The sequence below is a fragment of the Oncorhynchus tshawytscha genome, linkage group LG03 (assembly GCF_018296145.1).
Source record: "Oncorhynchus tshawytscha isolate Ot180627B linkage group LG03, Otsh_v2.0, whole genome shotgun sequence".
In the NCBI taxonomy this organism is placed as follows: domain Eukaryota; kingdom Metazoa; phylum Chordata; class Actinopteri; order Salmoniformes; family Salmonidae; genus Oncorhynchus; species Oncorhynchus tshawytscha.
In genome coordinates, this window is record NC_056431.1 from 37,221,195 (window position 1) to 37,227,364 (window position 6,170).

Sequence of the window (6,170 nt, forward strand, 5' to 3'; positions counted from 1 at the left end):
ACGAGCCCTGTATCAACATAACCTGAAAGGCCCCTTGAGCAAGGAAGAAGCCACTGCACCAAAACCGTCATAAAAAAGCCAGACTACGGTTTGCAACTGCACGTGGGGACAAAGATCGTACATTTTGGAGAAATGTCCTCTGGTCTGATGAAACAAAAATAGAACTGTTTGGCCATAATAACCATCGTTATGCTTTCAAGCCAAAGAACCCCATCCCAACCGTGAAGCACGGGGGTGGCAGCATCGTGTTGTGGGGGTGCTTTGCTGCAGGAGGGACTGGTGCATCTCACAATGTAGATGGCATCATGAGGAACGAAAATTATGTGGATATATTGAAGCAACATCTCAAGACATTAGTCATGAAGTTGAAGCTTGGTCGCAAATGGGTCTTCGAAATGAACAATGACCCCAAGCGTACTTAGTTGTGGCAAAATGGTTTAAGGACACCAATGTCAAGGTATTGAAGTGGCCATCACAAAGCCCTGACCTCAATCCCATAGAATTTTGGGGGGGCAGAACTGAAAAGCATGTGCGAGCAAGGCCTACAACCCTGACTCAGTTACACCAGCTCTGTCAGGAGGAATGGCCCGAAATTCACCCAATTTATTGTGGGAAGCTTTTGGAAGGTTACCCAAAAGGTTTTACCCAAGTTTAACAATTTAAAGGCAATGCTACCAAATACTAATGGAGTGTATGTAAACTTCTGACCCACTGGGAATGTGATGAAAGAAATAAAAGCTGAAATAAATCATTCTTTCTGTTATTATTCTGACATTTCACATTCTTAAAATAAAGTGGTGATCCTAACTGACTGTAAACATGGTAATTTCACTAGGATTAAATGTAAGGAATTGTGAAAAAACTGAGTTTAAATGTATTTGGCTAAGGTGTATGTAAACTTCCTACTTCAACCGTATATACTGAGATCATGTGACAGATCATGTGACACTTAGATTGCACACAGGTGGACTTTATTTAACAAATTATGTGACTTATGAAGGTAATTGGTTGCACCAGATTTTATTTAGGGGCTTCATAACAAAGGGGGTGAATGCATATGCATGCACAATTTTGCATACATTTTTTTTAACTACATTTTTTTCATTTCACTTCACCAATTTAGACATTTTTGTGTATATCCATTACATGGAATCCAAATAAAATTATATTTAAATTACAGGTTGTAATGCAACAAAAACAGAAAAACGCCAAGGGGGATGAATATTTTTGCAAAGCACTGTAAAGAAGGCCATTTTTGTTTGTTTTTACCTTAAGGTTTGCAAATACCCACACACAACACACTTGCTATGACTATGTGTTGGTGTTTTTTAAATATTATGTTTGATTTTGTGTTTTGCTCCCCTGACCATCCGCTCAAGAACAAATCGGCCCGCTGCTGAATCTAGTTGATGATCCCTTGTTTTGAACGTTTTCTCACCACCAAACATGGTCGAGAGAGGAAGTCCAGTCATGGGTTGTGGGAGAGGATGGAGCAAGGTGAAACTGGGCCAACATTCTGCTAATTTTCTCAATACATTTTTCTGTTCCCAAATCTACAATCTGTTACGAACACAGTGCACTGAACTTTATAGACTTGATGCTTTGCCAGAGTTTTAAAGAATAGCGTTGTTTGGGACTGCAAGGTTGAATTGAGTTTGTTCACACACGCACTTCACAGAGGTGTTCCAATCAGGTATCAAGGTAAGACACAGATGCAGACCTTGTCGAAGTAACAATGTGTATTACAGCAACCGGGGCAAAGGTACAGGACAGCAGGCAGGCTCAGGGTCAAGTCGGACAGAGGTCAGCAATCCAGAGGCGGGGCAAAGGTACAGGACGGCGTGCAGGGTCAGGGGCAGGGGCAGGCAGAGTGGTCAGGCGGGTGGGTACAGGGTCAGGACAGGCAAGGGTCAAAAACTAGGAGGACGAGTAAAGAGAGACTGGGGAAAAGCAGGAGTTGACACAAAATGCTGGTTGGCTTGACATACAAAATGAACTGGCAACAGACAAATAGAGAACACATATAAATACACGGGATAATGGGGAAGATGGGTGACACCTGGAGGTCGGTGGAGACAATCATAAAGACAGGTGAAACAGATCAGGGTGTGACAGTTCCCTAATAATTAAATATGCAAATATATGCTTACAACATGCCAATAGGATCTTGCTAGCTTGTGCTGAGCTTTGCCCACCTCCTTGCCTGTTCTGCCCACTATGTTTAATTTCCTCCCACTGAATCGAAGAATGAAAGATGGCGGAAACAGAGGTTGAAGTGAATTCTGAATACCATGGAGGTAGAATCAAGGAGAATTGGAGTATTATCCAAAAGAATGGAAAACAGAGCAAAGTAGTGTACAGTGATGAGAAGGATCCTTCGTATCTAGTTGGAGTACGGTATGTTAATGAGGAGCAGCTGAGCAGAGTACCAATCTTGAAGAAACCATTTATGAGTTATCCAAACTGGGGGAGAGTGTGCTGTGATGATCACCAGAGGCAGGCTTGTTTAGATTTTTATGTGCTTCTGTGGAAGGAACATGCGTTGTGTCTTAACCGATTTGATAAGTTTGAAGTGTCGTGTGTGTTTCTTTGAAACAGGGCACCTGTCCTTGTGGGAAGTCAATTTAAAAGAGATTAAAAATATTCCCGGAGTGATTGAAGCACGCCGGATGAATTGTGTGGTGAATAGTGAAAAAGTGAATCTGTTCTTTTGTTTTTTGATATGGAGTCTTTCCCTACTCAAGTGCAGTTAGGGTTTATTATCTATAGAGTCAGAGCATGTATCCCAAGACCAATGCAGTGTGATCATTGTAAAGCTTTTGGTCATTTATCAAGTATTTGCAGAAGGGAGAAGTCTATATGTCCAAGTTGTGGAAAAGATCATATTATGTGTTATGGTGATGAATATGTGACAAGTTGCAATTGCGGTGGGAACCATGAAGCAACGTCTTTCAAATGCCCCACAAGGGTGAAAGGGAATGAGGTGGCCAAAGGTTGTACAGTCTTTCATATGCAACAGCTGTGAAAACCATTGAGGGTTTGCATGGTGCACCAGAAGAGTTTACGGTAGTGGATCGGTCTACACTGCAGGCTGCAGGGGTTGCCTTTCACCAGCAGGATCTGGACATTTGAAAGATTAAGAAGGTGGACTTTGTGGCCTTTATAGCTATGGTAATTAATGGCACTGCCAAGGTGGAGAGAAGGTCCAGGAAGATAGTAATCATAGTGGATGCGGCGGAGCAGTTGCTGGGGCTGAAAGATTTCTCAGCGAAGGAGTTACATGGAATATTGGGTGTGCTACCTTTTATAAAGCGAGGGATCGCGTATAGGTGTGTGGGAGAGGGAGTGGAACAGGAGTATGTAGTGGTAGAGGTGTGGTTGATAGGGGGGAATATGGTAATAGTGAACTTTTACAACCCGTGTAAGAGACTGGAGTTGCTGGCCCTTGGGAATGTAGAAGGTCAAGATAGGAGACGGGTAATGTGGTGTGGGGATTTTAATGCTCATAGTACGCTCTGGGGATGGTTACGGACTGATATAAATGGACAAGTGTTGGAGGAACTACTGGATGAGAAAGGGCTTGTTAGTCTTAATGATGACCGGGGAACCAGGATTGATCCAGTAACTGGAAATGAACCTGCTCTGGATCTTACTTTGATTTCAAGTTCAACGGCAGGCAGATGGAGTTAGGAGGTTTCGGAGGAATCTACAGTGGGTAGTGATCACTATACTATCATGTGTACTGTAGGAATGAGGGAGGAAGAATCAGAAGGAAAGGGATTGAGGAGATGAATATTTGGGAAAGTGGAGCGGGGTCAGTTTCAGGAGTGAACAGAAGCTGTCCCAGGTAGATCTTAATTCAGATATAGAAACAGTCAATGAGGGAATAAGAGGAGCAATAATAGGGTCTGTAAGGCAAGTGATTCCTATGGGTACAGGGGGGAGAAAGAGTAACACAGTCCCCTGGTGGAGTGAAGAGTGTAGAGAGGCAGTGAAAAGTAGGAACAGCGCTTTCAGAATGTTGCACAAGCAGTAGCAAGGAGGATCATTAGGACAGCTAAGAGGGAGTATTGGTGCCGGTTCTGTGGAAACATAGGCCGGACCACTCCTGTGGGAGAGGTATGGGGGATGATTAAGAGGATGAGTGGGGTCAGAAGAGATTGGGATATCCTTGTGCTGAAAAGTGGGGAGATTGTTGCAGTGAGAGATGTTAGCCCAGGCATTTGTAATGGTGCACACATCAAAGAATCTGACAGAACTACAGGCCGATAGCGTTGACATCTCATTAGGGATGCGCGATATATCGGTGAACATATTGGAATTGGCCGATATTAGCTAAAAATGTCAACATCAATATCGGTGCATACCTATATAACGTAGATACATTTAAAAAATATGTTTTTATTTAACTAGGCAAGTCAGTTAAGAACAAATTCTTATTTACAATGACGTCCCGGACGACGCTGGGCCAATTGTGCACCGCCCTATGGGACTCCCAATCATGGCCAGATGTGATACAGCCTGGATTCAAACCAGGGACTGTAGTGCACTGAGATGCAGTGCCTTAGACCTCTGCGTCCATGTGTGTGTGTGTGTGTTAACTATTTAGCTGTACTAGAATGCTTAAAAGGCCACACTTTTTAAAAATCAGTTATCGGTATCGTATTTTTGGCAAGGAAAATATTGGATATTGGTATCGGTCAAAATTGTCAAATCGGTGCATCACTACATCTCATGTATGTAAACCTATGGAAAGGATGATTATAGAAAGGCTGACTTACTTTCTGGAGAGTAGAGGACTAATGTCACCAGATCAAAGTGGGTTCAGGAAAGGCAAGGGAACGATGGATCCTATACTGTGAGTCAAGTCATACGGAAGGCACAGGAAAATAAGGAGGTGGTGGTAGCCGTTTTCTTTGATGTAGAGAAGGCTTATGATATGCTGTGGAAGGAAGGCCTACTTATCAAGCTGGATAAATCAGGACCTCCCCAGTGGTAGTGATGAAGGTAGAGTTGGGAGAGATGCGGTTAAAGTTAAGAAGACAACAGCTAGCCATGACATATTGGGTAAATCTACAAGGACTTAAGTTTACACATCCTACAAAAAAGGTGCTCCTAGAGTGCTGGGAAAGTGAACAAAATCTGAATACAAGCTTTTGGTGGATAGGCAATTGCATGGCGAGAGAGGTGGGGCTGTTTGGGAGGGAGTGTAGCCCACCTTGGTGTCTCCCTCAACCAGTGATAGAGCTAGGGTTGCTTGTGAGGGTAAGAGATGTTGAGGAAAGAGTAGATTCAGTTGTAAGTGAACATTTAAGGACACAATACTATGCTTTCTAGAATATATTCATAAGATGGACCTAAGGACCCTAAAACAGGGAGGAGAGCAGCAACAACACAATGGAGTTGTTGGCCATACTATTGGCTGCCGAGTGTGTGGAGGAGGTGAGGCCAGACAGGTTAGTCATCTGCTCTGACTCCTGTGCAGCACTTATGAGCTTAAATGCATGTGTGTCTCAGAGCAGACAGGATGTATTGTATGAGGTTTTGCATTGTTTGAATAGGGTGAAAAAGATTGTGATGTTCCTCTGGGTACCAGCTCATGTGGGAGTAGAGGGAAATGATAAAATGGATAGTATTGCCAAGCCTAAACATCCTAATGTTGAGATGGAATTGTCAATCAGTAAAGCAGAAGCCAAGGGATTAATAAGAACAGTGGTTCAAAATAAGTGGCAAGTGTTGTGGGAGAGGGAGCGTAAGGGAAGACATCTGTATAAGATCCAGGAACAGGTGGGGGCTGGGAGGTCCTCAGGCCCGAGGGAGGAAAGTGTAGTCACAAGGCTGGGACTGGGACACACAAGGCTAAATAGTACATTGAAAGTGGTGGGGAACCATCCGACTGGGAGGTGTGATCATTGTCAGGAGGAGATGAACACAAGGGAACATGTTCTATTTCAGTGCCAGAAATATGATGAGAGAAAGGGAGCGATTGTTATTAGATTTGAGGAGTAATGGGGTTGAAGAGCCAGGATTAAGTGAACTGCTGTGGAAATCTTCAGGGGATGTGGTATTTCATTGTGTATTTCGTTTCCTTCGGGAGACGAGAATATTGGGTAGGATTTAGACCTTCGCTCCACACTCCAGTCCAGTTGGAGGCGGTAATGCACCTTAAA